This window comes from Rutidosis leptorrhynchoides, chromosome 7 (assembly GCF_046630445.1).
Source record: "Rutidosis leptorrhynchoides isolate AG116_Rl617_1_P2 chromosome 7, CSIRO_AGI_Rlap_v1, whole genome shotgun sequence".
Taxonomy (NCBI): domain Eukaryota; kingdom Viridiplantae; phylum Streptophyta; class Magnoliopsida; order Asterales; family Asteraceae; genus Rutidosis; species Rutidosis leptorrhynchoides.
In genome coordinates, this window is record NC_092339.1 from 220,240,961 (window position 1) to 220,256,888 (window position 15,928).

Below are 15,928 nucleotides of genomic sequence, written 5' to 3' on the forward strand. Positions count from 1 at the left end.
GTCCAATATTTGGGACGCCGTCCAGTTGGTCTGTCGGGCCAGCTGTGATATTTTAGTTTTTAATAAGGGGTATGTTGGTCTTTTCACATGGTGGCTAGTTTTAAGCCACAAATGGGCAAAGGTTGAGCTCATTCAACCTTATCTTCACCAACACAAACACTCTCATCCATATCTAGAGAGAGGAGAGTTTTAGAGAGAGAGAACTTGATTTGGAGAAGAAGGAGTCGGATTCTCGCTAAAGCTCGGGTTCTAAAGTTGTTCATCTCGCTCCTAGCTACGTTGTGGTAGTATTGGTAAGTTTAAACTCCGAATTTCATTTGTTAGATTTGATGTTCACGTTAGGGTTTGAGCTTGATTTGTTGTGAAACCCTTTTAGGTGATGAAATGGGTTCATGGTGACTAGTTATTCTTGTCACTTGGCGGGTTTTGGGTTGGTTGACGATTTGGCCTTGATTAGGCTTTGATCTTGAGTTTTAATCACTAGGTTTAGTGATTATGGAAGTGTTGGAACACTTTTGAGTGTGTTTGGTTACCTAATTTTGAAATGGGTCGAATTAGGGTTTTGGTGTCAAAATGGGTAAGACACGTGTTTAACACTTGTGTTCGGGTTTAATCGGTGTGTTAGGACCATTTTCACCCGTGTTAGTGAATGTTGTTTAGTTTGGGCGCGGTTTGTGCTTGGAAGTGCATTTGGTTCGAAATTGCACTAAGTGTCAATTGGGTTGGTTTGTAAGTCCACCCTAATTGTGTTGTTTGTATTGTGATAATGGAATAGGTACATTCCATCGGCAAGTTGCGAATTATTCGGTAGCATTCTTCAAGGCGACAAGGTGAGTGTTAATATCCTATGTACATGTGTATGTGTAGGATGGGTGCGAGCCGGGTAAAGTGGTTCTCGGTTATAGAGCTCACTTCACATATAGGTGGATTTGATGGACTTACGTTTAGGTCCCATTGGCACGGTTGTGCGTTTTGGTTGATCACCTTTGGCGAGGTACACGTTTTGTGTGTACGTTATCACACGTGTTTGTGATGTGGAGTATATAACCCCAATGGCGAAGGGTTGATATTGTTGTGATGTGGATAACCCCGATGTGGTGGATTTTATAATCCCGTGACCGTGGGTTTTGAGTTGGAGTAGTGGATCACGTGTGGATGCGGATTCACGATGACGCGTGTAGTTCGGTCATCTTATCGGAAGTGAGTCTCGTGTAGTTCGGATTCACGATGACGTGTGTAGTTCGATCATCTTATTGTGGTAGTGATCTCGTGTAGTTCGGATTCACTAAGGCTCGTGTAGTTAGTCCAACCTTGATGTTGTTGTGTTAGTGAAGATAGTAGTCTCGTGTGGATGCGGATTTACTAAGGCTCGTGTAGTTCGGCCAAATCTTCATTGCGGTATTTGGTTTTCTGTATTGGGTTAAGGGGTTAACCATGGACGTTTATATATTGTATATATATATATATATATATATATATATATATATATATATATATATATATATATATATATATATATATATATATATATATATATATATATATATATAAATATGCATTGTTGTGATGTAGCTAGCCCTCCGGGTGTAGCTATTTGGCATTGTTCACATCGTCGTGGGTGGACTTATATTTGTCATTGTATCTTAGCTTGTTGATTAGTGATCGTACGGTATGCTTAGACTAGCTTGCCTTTATGTTTGGATGCTCTGGTATGCGGTATTTGATTATTTGTGTGGCGTGCCCATTTTATGCATATATATGTATGTAGTATATTATCACTCACTAAGCGTTAGCTTACCCTCTCGTTGTTTACATTTTTATAGATTGCATGGATGCGGTGGCTCGGGTAAGCATGGGGACTAGTGAGCTTGCGTAGTTTGCTTTAGAAGACTTGCTTTTGGTTCAATTAAGATTGGGTAGCGTATCCCCAATCCCATGCTCGGTCTATGTTTTGTATAAAGTAAATTGGGTCGAAATGGTCAGTTGGTTGTAATTTAGGTCGATGTGGGCCCGGGGTTGTAAAACTCGGTTTTATTATGGAAAACTCTTAGGTTTAATTATTATAACATATTGTGAAAGTGTTTTGGTTTAAAAGTTTCGGGAAGCGGGTTTTTCGCCCGCGTAAAATTGTAAAACTGATCAGTCACTTTTAGTGTATTTGGACGCCGTCCCAGATGGCTGGACACCGTCCAGTCCTTCAGAGCTGGACGCCGTCCAGATAGTTGGACGGCGTCCAGATGAACTGTCCCGAAATTTTTTTTTTATGGCACGTTTTTTGGAAGGTTAACGGGTTGGGTTGTTACACCACTTCCCCCACTGAAGGTCAGGAGAATCCTACTGACCAAGACGCTTCTTCAAAGAAGAAGAAAAAGAAGCACAAACATGCGGACAAGGGTGAAGAGAAGTCCCATAAGAAGAAGAAGAATAAGGCTGGTAAGTATTTTCATTTCTTGTGAATTCTTATAATTTATCTAGGTTTATCCATCAAATTCTCTAACGCGTATATGTCTGATGGTTGTGATCGCGCACCTCCAGATGTGGTAATGGAGTTCAACCATGTGCCGGATGAAGCGACCCGTCCTAATCCATCAGGACGAATACATTACATTTGGTTACATCGCGAGGTACTTGACCTCTATATGATACATTTTACAAACATTGCATTCGTTTTTAAAAGACAAACTTTCATTACATCGAAAGTTGACGGCATGCATACCATTTCATAATATATCCAACTATAATTGACTTAATAATACTTAATGACTCGAATGCAACGTCTTTTGAAATATGTCATGAACGACTCCAAGTAACATCTCTAAAATGAGCAAATGCACATCGGAAGATTTCTTTCATACCTGAGAATAAACATGCTTTCAAGTGTCAACCAAAAGGTTAGTGAGTTCATTAGTTTATCATAAATATTCATTTCCATCATTTTGATAGACCACAAGATTTTCATTTCTCATAAATATACGTCCCATGCATAGAGACAAAAATAATCATTCATATGGATTGAACACCTGGTAACCGACATTAACAAGATGCATATAAGAATATCCCCTATCATTCCGGAAAATCCATCGGACATGATAAAACAACATCGAAGTACTAAAGCATCCGCTACAATGGATGGGGTTTGTTAGGCCCAATAGATCTATCTTTAGGATTCGCGTCAATTAGTAGACTGGTTTACTAATTCTTAGGTTACCAAGTAAAAAGGGGCATATTCGACTTCGATCATTCAACCATATAATGTAGTTTCGATTACTTGTGTCTATTTCGTAAAACATTTATAAAAGCAGCACATGTATTCCCAGTCCCAAAAATATATATTGCAAAAGCATTTAAAAAGGGAGCAAATGAAACTCACCATAATGTATTTTGTAGTAAAAATACATATAACGACAATGAACAAAAGTAAGGTTAGCCTCGGATTCACGAACCTATATCATTCGTATATATATATATATATTAACACATATGATTGTAATCGAACAAATTTATATTATTAGTGATATATTTGTTATTTTAATAATTTATACATTATATATTTTAAATATAGTGTTATGTACTAAATTTTTATTTGGTAAAATAATATTACTACTAATATATAAAAAGTTGTAATCTCTTTATATTGATAATAATAATGTTAACAATAATGTTAATTCAAACAATAATAAAATGATAATTTTATAAATAATGTTTTTTAATAAAAATATAGTTTTAGTAAAGATGATAATTTTAACAATAAAGATAATAAAATAGAAAGTTGTATCATTTTTACCATAAAAATTATAATTTTGGATAATAACTCTTAATACTAATACTAATAATAATAATAATAATAATAATAATAATAATAATAATAATAATAATAATAATAATAATAATAATAATAATAATAATAATCATAATAATAATAATAATAATAATAATAATAATAATAATAATAATAATAATAATAATAATAATAATAATAATAATAATAATAAATGTAAAAAAAAATGTGTATACCCTTTAACAAGCTTCCTAAAAAGAATTGCCCGAAGCCAGGCTCAAACCCGTGACCTCTCGTTTATACCCTTATTCCATTAACCAATGCTCTATGTTTTTCCTTCTGATTAATTTGATACCTTAAACCCTTTAACCTGAACTTACAAGTCCATGGTCCAACAGATCCAAGATTATTTCGACCCAATGACTCTTTACCCAAAAATATATGTATATATATATATATATATATATATATATATATATATATATATATATATATATATATATATATAAGCTGCAGCAGCCTGGGCTCGAACACTAGACCTCTCGCTACACCCAAACATCTTCTAAACAATTTGCTCTACCTAACTTTTTGGTATTCATTACCAATCTTTAAGTATATAACATGTCTATCTGTTTTTCTTATTTATTCTTCCTCAAAGTATTAAATCCACTAGGGCACTAACCATCATCATCAACATGATCATGATCATTAATCACTCGGTTCATCATCAATTTATTAATATCATCATCATCATCATCATCATTTACATATTATCATCATTTATCATATTAACAATCATAATCATACCATCGTACATCATCATCATCCTATATCATTTACATATCATCATCACGTATGCATAATCATCATCATTCTTTCGTAATCAAGATCCTAATCATGATGATCATCATCATACATGTAACATAATCATTCTATTTAATGATATCGTTATCATCAAAATCATAACTAACTCGTCTGGCCTCATTCTCTCGGCCCACAATCAGGTTCCCCAATCCTAACTTTCCTAAACGTACTAGCCCAACGAAGTAAGATCCATGAAACAATTTAAAAAGGGTGCGGTTTATTTAAAAGAATGAACATGAATAATTTGGATTGAGGAGTGGTTTAAAAGTATGATTAAAGAATACGCAGGTGGGGTATTTAGTTTATAAAAAATGCGAATGAACAACCCTTTACAGCATTTGTCGGCCAGTAGCATGGTCACTTTAGACCCACCGAATAGATGTAAATGCTTAATGTTGTCAACCATAAGAAAAGTATCTTTCCATCTCCTCTTTTCATTCATATAAGGCAATACTATCGTTTTGCTATTACAGAAAATGATAGGTTTCGACATGAATAAAGAACATGCAAGCACGAATTTGTAGCTGTAGTAGAGAATAACAGAAGTTGAAGAAGAAGAAAGAGAGAAGAGGGAGTGGAAGTGACGGTTTATGATGGGTGTCGGTGATGGTTGTGCGTGTGATCTGATTTGTGACAGGGATAGGAACTGAAGTGGCATAATTAGAATCCAAGATGTGAAGTGGTGGCGATGGGGTTTTAGATGGAGATGGAAGATGGTGGTTTGCTGTGGTGTTTTCATCAAGCAAGTAATAAGAAAGATATATATATATATATATATATATATATATATATATATATATATATATATATATATATATATATATATATATATATATATATAAGAGAGAGTGTGTGGTGGTGTTGTGGTGGTTAGTTGTTGTGACACATGGTGGCACGGTGGTGGTTTTTGTTAACAGCTCACGGGTAACAGAAATCCTAAAGTGAAGGTAGTGGCAATGGGTTTGTGTTGAGGTTGAACTCAAACAATAGATGGTGTTGGGTGTTGAACCGACGGCCGGTGGAAGGTGTCGTAGAGGTGATGGATGACGGATTTGGTGGTGATCGGTGGTAGTCTTGGTAGTTTGGTTCATCAACAGAACCAAAAAAAATAAAGATATATATGGATATGTATGTTCATGGTGAGGGATGATGGTATTTTTAAATGGCATTGTGATGGTTGAGTTATGTACAAATAATAATCGAATATTAGATGCAGTAAATCCTTTTGTTTGTATTCTAAGTTGATTCAGACGTTTAACAAGTTGGAGACAGGATCAATTCAATCAAAGACTAAATAACCAAAAATTAAGCTGTAAAGGTGATTAGATTTGTATAATTGAAAATGATACGTAACAGATTGGGGATAGAAACAAAGCATGATATAGTTTGATGATTATCTTAAACTGATTTGGATTCAAGCATAAGACTTTATTCCATTTTTATTAACATTTACTAATTATAATTATATTTACAATAATTTAAATAAAAATAATAATAATATCAATAATAATTAATAATAATAATAGTAATACTAACAATAAGTTACAATAATAATAATTTTGGTAAATTTTAAAATAATAATATTATTAATGATAAAAATATATTATTTTCTAATGATAAAAAAATATGATAAGTCTTACTAATGGTAGATAATTTATTTTAGATGTAAATTATAGTTTTAATTATTCTCCTAATAATATTTATATCTATCATTATTATTTTTATTATCATAACCTTTATTAGAATTTTTAATATCTATATTTATAATAATTATATCAATAATACTAATATTGATAATAATATACATATGATGATATTAGTGTTAATAAGACAACTATATTTTAAATTCATACTTAAATTTAATGTATTAACATTATATATTGCTACTTATCCATCAGAAATCAGGTATATATATATATATATATATATATATATATATATATATATATATATATATATATATATATATATATATATAATTAAACTAATATAGATTTATAATAATGTTTTAAATATCGAGTAGTTAAATATGTTAATCATGTATTGATACAATTATCTTATAGTATATCAATTAATACTTTGTAATTGGTTTGCAAAATGTCATATGTATATATATATATATATATATATATATATATATATATATATATATATATATATATATATATATATATATATATATATGCTTATCTAATCATAAACTACTGTTCGTGAATCGTCGGGATTAGTCAAAGGTCAAATGTATACATGAACACGGCTCAAAGTTTTTGAGATTCAGTTTAATAGACTTTGCTTATCGTGTCGAAACCATATTAAGATCAAGTTTAAATTTGGTCGGAAATTTTCGGGTCGTCACAGTACCTACCCGTTAAAGAAATTTCGTCCCGAAATTTGAGCGTGGTCGTCATGGCTAACAATAAAAGTGTTTTCATGACGAAAATAAGTTGGCAAATAGAGTTTTATCATTATTAAGTAATATAAATAAAACAATTTGATTACTCGAAGCGTACAAGTGAAGCTGTCACAAAAGATTGAGATAGAGATTTAACTTTTTGACGTATTTGAAGGTTTTTTGTATGCCCGAGAGACATATCAAATTAACGTGGCTAATATGTTTTGATCCAAGTCGGGTCATACCCAATAACAAGCTTACCGACACCTTATACGTATCTGATCTTAACGATTGGATCATTAAACAAATACGCGACACTTAGATTTTAGAAAATCGGGTTTCTAAAATATTATCACTTGAGATAAATTATTTGGATAATTTATATATAATTGTTTATGGGTTTAAATAATTATATTGTGTTATATTTTATAAAAAGTTTTATAAAATATATAAGTAACAAAATAATACATAAGTTTATAACAAGTTTATAAACTTTTATAAATTTACAAGTATTATTATTAAACATTATAAGTGTGCAGATTTTGGGACTCCAAGGAGACACCCCATGCTTATTTTGGTTACTTTAAAGTTGACACAACTCCTAAGGAACATGCCTAACTAGTTTACCAAGGCTTGACTCAAGTGATACATAAAAAATACACAAAAATAGCAAGTGAAATTCAGCTCCTTTTACTGAATTTTGGCTGATTTTCTGTTGTCCAAGAGGGAGTTCTTAAGCTTATTTGGAAGCTTATTTTCAAGTGTCAAAAAAATCCTAACCATTGTACAAGGTGTTGGTGTCTAGTTTGGGGTATAATCTCTTGAGGTTTCATCACTTTGAGGCTTGCATTCATCATCATCATATTCATCATCATCATCATCTTGCAACTTTGAAAACAACCCTCAACTAGCTTGAGGAGGTATAATCTATAAACCCACTCTTAGTTTGTAAGTATGTTTCACAACTTGATCCTATTTGGGATTTAACTTTAAATGGTAAAATATTTACAAGTTTTAAAATGGAAATTTATACGCTTCTGCAAATCTTATTTCTTGAATGATTATAAGTATTATGAAACTTGTTAAATCCCAACAATGGTATCTAGAGCCGAAGTTGTTGAAATATGCTTCGAGATGGTTATTAAACCCACTATAATTTTGCATTCTATGAACATGCATGAAGTAGAATGTAAAATTTTCAGTTTTGAGTGGTTTGTCATTTTGGCCAAAATCACTTGGGATTCTGCATTATGTGTTGCTGATCACTTTTGATTCTGTATTGCCAATCACTTGTGATTCTGTGTTGCCGATCACTTGTGATTCTGTATTGCCAATCACTTGTGATTCTGTGTTGCAGATCACTTGTGATTCTGTGTTTCCAATCACTTGTGATTCTGTATTGCCTATCACTTATGTTGATGATGTTCACAATCTAAGCCTTGACCTTGTGTTTGGTTGCATGTTTGGTTGATTTAATATTTATTCATTTGGTATGTAATAATATTATTTTGGTTATGTAATTTATTTTATATTTGGTATGTAAAATAGATTAGGTTGTAATTTCACTTTTTTAGACAAAATGTATTAGGATATATTTTGTAAAAAGATGAAGATGATGAAGACTTGAAGAACACAAGAAGAAGCAATTGGATGCAAGATTAAGTGGGAGATTTAAAATCTCCTACTTTGTGTTATAACCCCTTACCCGGTGGCATTTCTTTTCGGCTAAACAAATGTCTACCAAAATGGCTTGATTGTGAACATATATGTTTTGCATGGATGGTTGTTTATTGTATGATTGTGGATTGTATGTTTGTATGCTACAAGTTAACAACAAGCAAAATGGCAATTTAATTAGTTAAATTATACATTAATTAACGACATGCAAAATGACAATTTAATTGGTTAAATTAAAAATGGCTAAAAGGACATTAATAAACGGTTATTAAGAACATGATTAGGATCATATATATAAAATGGTTTATAGACATGAAAATGGATTTCAAATGAACCATACACTAAATGCATGTTGGTGTATGGCATAAAAGTTTTCTCAAACTAGAATTAATGAAAACTTAAAATCCCTTATTAACAAGGCAAACAAGTTAAACGCCATCCTTTTGTGCAACATTTAAAAATATTAGGGAACTCATAATGGGATAAAGGTCACATAACCGTTATGAGCAAACTAATATGATTAAGGTGAATTTCTCATGCTTGTGGGATAAAGGTCACCTAACCACTTGTATGTTAAGTTTACACGTTTACACAAGTAGGACGACTTGATTTGGAAATCATGAACTTAGGGTCACCGAAGCATGAGGAACAAATAGGCGTTAATGGGATAAATATGCCATGCAAAAGGATTGCATGATCCCATAACTTAGAAGTTGCAAAAGGATCGCAATTGTCATATAATGAATACCTAGCTAAATCAAATGACGGGATAAAGGTCACCTAACCGAAATTTGGTTTACCGTTGGATTCTAAAATTTAATAAATATCAATTGGATTTAAAGGGTATTGATCGTTAAATTAAAATTGATACTTAAACAACTTTGTTAAATTTTGTAGATGGCCGCCAATTACAACAACATTCCGAACGCACCAATAAACTTTAACAACCTATAGTTGAGGTCAATCCTCGAAAAGGAAAAACTCAACCATACGAACTTCATGGATTGGTTCTGCAATCTAAGAATTGTCCTCAAACTAGAGGACAGGGCGTATGTGTTGGAAGACCCTATTCCCGATCAACCGGACAAGGATGATACGGAAGGCATGGCTTATTGGGAGAAATATTGCACAGATTCGTTGCAAGTTTCTTGCCTCATGCTTGGGACTATGATACCTGAACTCTAAAAGGATTTTGAGCATCATAGTGCATATGACATGATCACACAGTTGAAGGAGATGTTCCTTCAACAAGCTCGTGTCGAGCGCTTCGAAATGGTTCGAGCGCTTCATGCATGTCGGATGGACGACTCCCAATCCGTTTCATCTTATGTCCTTAAGATGAAAAGCCTTATTGATCGAGCAAACCGTCTAAATTGCAACGTGTCTAATGAATTAGCCACGGACCTCATTCTCAACTCATTGTCAAAAAGGTTTGACACATTTGTAATGAATTACAACATGAATGGTTGGGATAAAAGCATTGGCAAATTACATGCCATGCTTAAGACGGCAGAAGCAAGCATGGGTAAAAGGGCTTCACCCGTGTTTACGATCAATGAAGGCGGGTCTAAAAACAATAACACTTCTAAGCCAAAGGCGGCTAAGAGGAAGGGACCCGCCTACCAAGGCAAAGGCAAGGGAAAAGGGAAGATGGTTACCCCAACCAACAACAACAAGAAGCAAAAGGTTGCTGGTAAAGCTAACCCCAAGGAAGATCCATGCTTTGCTTGCGGTGAGATGGGTCACTGGAAACACAACTGCCCGGTCTACCTAAAGGAGTTGAAGGAAAAGAGGGATGCAAGGCAAACCTCAGGTAATGTATATATGGTATACATTGAGCTTAGTATTACTTCTTCTAATACATGGGTATTAGACACAGGATGTGGAACTCATATTTGCAATTCTTTGCAGGGGTTCAAAAGAAGTAATCAAGATACGGGAACAACAAGTCTCTTCATGGAAAATGGAGCAAGGGTGCAAGTGAAAGCTCATGGAGACTTTGTTTTAAAGCTTCCAAGTGGTTTGGAGCTTATTTTAAAAAATATTTTGTATGCACCCGATTTATCTCGAAACATTATTTCTGTATCCCGTTTGAAACAATATGGTTTTAATCTTAATTTTATTAATGATGATATCCATGTTTCTTTAGATAATGTGTTCTATTTTAAGGCTTTGTCTTCGAATGGTATTTATGAATTGGTTCATGATGACACATCATACAATAGCTCAATATACCATGCAAACACCAAGAAACTCAAAAGGGATTTGAGTGATTCCTACTTATGGCATTGTTGCCTTGGTCACATAAACAAGAATCGAATGCATACACTTCAAAAGAATGGCCTTTTGAAATCAAATGAACTAGACTCGTTTGATGTATGTGAATCTTGTTTACAAGGCAAAATGACTAAAGCACCTTTCAAAGGGACCTATGAAAGGGCTAAGGACTTATTGGGATTAATACACTCTGATGTATGTGGACCTAGGAATGGTGAAAGATACTTCGTTACTTTCATTGATGACTTTAGTCATTTCAGATATGTATACTTATTAAGACACAAGGACGAAACTTTTGAAGCATTCAAGGAATATCAAAACGAAGTACAAAATCAACTCAATAAGACAATCAAGGTACTTCGTACCGATAGAGGAGGTGAATACCTAAGCGATGCTTTCCAAGATTATCTTAAAAGTTGTGGGATTATCTCGCAACTCACTCCTCCTGGAACACCCCAACTTAATGGAGTTTCTGAAAGGAGGAACCGAACCCTAATGGATATGGTTCGATCTATGATGGCTAGAAGCTCGTTGCCTCTATCATTTTGGGGTTATTGTCTATGCTCCGTGACTCGTATTTTAAATATGGCCCCAACCAAGAAAGTGGAACGAACTCCTCATGAGATGTAGTTTGGAAAACCTCCATCTCTATCATACTTAAAGGTATGGGGATGTGAAGCTTACCCTAAGCGTTACGTCCCTAATAAGTTGAATGCTCGATCTACGAAGTGTATCTTCATAGGATATCCCAAGGATGATATGGATATTATTTCAATGATCCATCCGAGCAGAATGTATTTGTTGCTCGAAAGGCTGAATTCCTTGAAACTAAGTTCCTAATGGAAGGAAATAGCGAAAGGAAGATAGATCTTGAAGAGGATCAAGATCAAGTAGATGATACACAATTGGTTGACACTAGCACTCAACATTAAAATATTGAGAGTGATCAAATGGATAATCAAAATACACAAGACGTTCGCAGATCTGGTAGGATTAGTAATCCTCCTGAGAGATATGGGTTTCTCATGGATGGTTGCTATGTGGTTGATTTGGATGAACCAATAAACTACCAAGATACTTTATCAAGGATTGATAAAGATAAATGGCAGGAAGCCATGAACGCTGAGATGCAATCCATGTATGACAACCAAGTTTGGGAACTTGTTACACAACCTGCTGGCTCAAGGCTAGTTGATTGTAAATGGCTTTTCAAAATGAAAACTGACATACATGGAAACTTGGATACATATAAAGCTAGACTTGTAGTAAAAGGTTTCACTCAAACTCAAGGGGTTGACTATGATGATACTTTTTCGCGTGTGGCAATGCTAAAGTCTATTAGGATATTACTTGCCATTGCTGCTCATTATGATTATGAAATATGGCAAATGGATGTCAAGACCTCTTTCCTAAATGGATATCTTGAGGAAGATGTCTATATGGTTCAGCCTGAAGGTTTTGTTGATCCGAAATATCCTAAAAAGGTATGCAAGTTAAAGAAGTCAATCTACGGATTGAAACAAGCATCTAGAATGTGGAATCATTGATTTAATGAGGAGGCCAAGAAATTTGGCTTCATTAAAAATGGTGATGAAGCTTGTGTATACAAGAAAGCTAGTGGGAGCACTATCATGTTCCTTGTACTATATGTGGATGATATATTGTTATTTGGAAACGATATTCCGGTAATGCAAGGTGTTAAAACTTGGCTAAGTAAATGCTTCTCCATTAAGGATCTTGGAGAAGCACAATACGTTTTGGGGATTGGGATCTACAGGGATAGATCCAAGAAACTGATAGGTTTGAATCAAAGTGCATACATTGAAAAGGTCTTGAAAAGGTTCAAGATGGAGAACTCTAAGAAAGGTTTGGTACCTATTCAAAGAGGAACGCTCCTTAGTTCATCTCAGTGCCCAACCACGAAAGATGAACAGGAAAGAATGAAGAATATCCCATATGCGTCTGCTATTGGGTCAATCATGTATGTAATGATATGCACTAGACCGGATGTGTCATGCACTCTAAGCTTGACAAGTAGATACCAGAATAACCCAGGAAATAGTCATTGGATTGCTGTTAATATATGGGTCTGGTGAGGAGGAACTCGCTGTAAAAGGTTACGTGGACGCGAGTTTCCAAACTGATCGAGATGATTCTCGATCACAATCCAGTTATGTCTTCACGTTAAATGGAGGTGCGGTCTCTTGGAAGAGTTCAAAACAGGAAGGTTTTGCATTATCCACTATAGAGTCGGAGTACATTGCCGCCTCATTGGCAGTGCAGGAAGCTGCATGGATGAAGAAATTCATCGACGACTTAGGAGTAGTCCCTTCCATTCAGGACCCTCTTGAGATCTTTTGTGACAACGAGGGTGCGATTGCTCAAATCAAGGAACCTCGTGCTCACCAAAAGACCCGTCACATTGAGCGGAGATTCAACTACATAAGGGATGAAGTTGAAAAGGGAAAGATATGTATTCGCAAAGTTCACACAGATCTTAATATAGCGGATCCACTCACAAAACTCTTACATGGTGCAAAACATCAAGGGCATGTTAGTGCATTAGGGCTTCGATATTCTAGTGATTGGTCATGATCTGTTTTAAGTATTGTAACGGAACGAAATTGTTCAAACTCATTAATATAATTATGGTATTAATTTATATTGAGTTATGTTCCTATTTTGCATATTTTATCCATGAATAAGTAATTGTTCTAAATTCGGTAGTCGATCACATTTGTGGGAACAAGTGTGAGGTTTAGACTATTGTGAACTTGGATTGGTATACATTCACGGGATGAATGTGGGGCAAGGTTGCAACCAAGGTTCATAGATATTTGTGGGATACAAATATTGGAAGACCCGCCCTCAAGATTCACTAAATGGAGCCTTTGTGGTTGATCACATGTAATCTTAAGTAAAGGCGAATATCATTGTATCCTCTAACCTGAGATACATATTGGGTTCGGATATTCACTAAGTATTGTGCCTTGATTCTTTCCTTCGCTATTCTGAAATATGGTAATTCATAAGGAAGAGCTCAGGTATAATACATAGTGTATATCTAGGACATATGTAGTCAAGATGGAATTTGTCCCTCTTATTCGTTGAAAGTCAGATGTCTAAGGCCTGATAAAGTTAAATCTAGAAGAGAGTGATCACTCTATGTCTCTTGGATTTAACATGACATCTAGGATGAAAGGATATAATGAAAAGATTTACCTAATCATATTCGAGTTGGGAACTCGAAAGGGATGATGTTATTGAATGGCACTAAGTCATAACATATTGGGGGTGATGGACGGTCGTTAGGTGGTATCCGTCACTTGCATTAATTTCTTATGTTTCTCGTACAAGTGGGAGATTGAAGGTTTTTCGTATGCCCGAGAGACATATCAAATTAACGTGGCTAATATGTTTTGATCCAAGTCGGGTCATACCCAATAACAAGCTTACCGACACCTTATATGTATTTGATCTTAACGATTGGATCATTAAACAAATACGCGACACTTAGATTTTAGAAAATCGGGTTTCTAAAATATTATCACTTGAAATAAATTATTTGGATAATTTATATATAATTGTTTATGGGTTTAAATAATTATATTGTGTTATATTTTATAATAAGTTTTATAAAATATATAAGTAACAAAATAATACATAAGTTTATAACAAGTTTATAAACTTTTATAAACTTACAAGTATTATTATTAAACATTATAAGTGTGCAAATTTTGGGACTCCAAGGAGACACCCCATGCTTATTTTGGTTACTTTAAAGTTGACACAACTCCTAAGGAACATGCCTAACTAGTTTACCAAGGCTTGACTCAAGTGATACATAAAAAATACACAAAAATAGCAAGTGAAATTCAGCTCCTTTTGCTGAATTCTGGCTGATTTTTTGTTGTCCAAGAGGGAGTTCTTAAGCTTATTTGGAAGCTTATTTTCAAGTGTCAAAAAAATCCTAACCATTGTACATGGTGTTGGTGTCTAGTTTGGGGTATAATCTCTTGAGGTTTCATCACTTTGAGGCTTGCATTCATCATCATCTTCATCATCATCATCATCTTCCAACTTTGAAAACAACCCTCAACTAGCTTGAGGAGGTATAATCTCTAAACCCACTCTTAGTTTGTAAGTATGTTTCACAACTTGATCCTATTTGGGATTTAACTTTAAATGGTTAAAGATTTACAAGTTTTAAAATGGAAATTTATATGCTTCCGCAAATCTTATTTCTTGAATGATTATAAGTATTATGAAACTTGTTAAATCCCAACAGTATTCGCGGTGGATCTCTGAAATTCAAGGAATTTAGAGAAAATCTTCGAATTCTATAAAAGATTTGATTTTTCAATAAGTAAGGAAATTATGATTCTATTAAATGCGATAATCTGCCTCAATTGTTATGCCTGATATTTCGCTATAAATTAAAATCTTCCGTTTCATTATTTTCACCACTTCTATAATTTCTTCTTTAATCCGTACTTCTAAATATTGTAAAAATGCTTAATCCAGTATTGATCCTTGTCCTTCTTCTAACAATTACTTCTGTTTTCCTCCTTTTTCATCTACCACCGGAGGAATCTGTTTGAAAGGACCCGTTCATATACATTATAAACGATTCACAATAGTTGATTACATCGCGAGGTATTTGACCTCTATATGATACATTTTACAAACATTGCATTCGTTTTTAAAAGACAAACTTTCTTTACAACAAAAGTTGATGGCATGCACACCATTTCATAATACATCTAACTATATTTGGCTTAATAATAATCTTGATGAACTCAATGACTCGAATGCAACGTCTTTCAAAATATGCCATGAATGACTCCAAGTAATATCCTTAAAATGAGCTAATGCACAGCGGAAGATTTCTTTAATACCTGAGAATAAACATGCTTTAAAGTGTCAACCAAAAGGTTGGT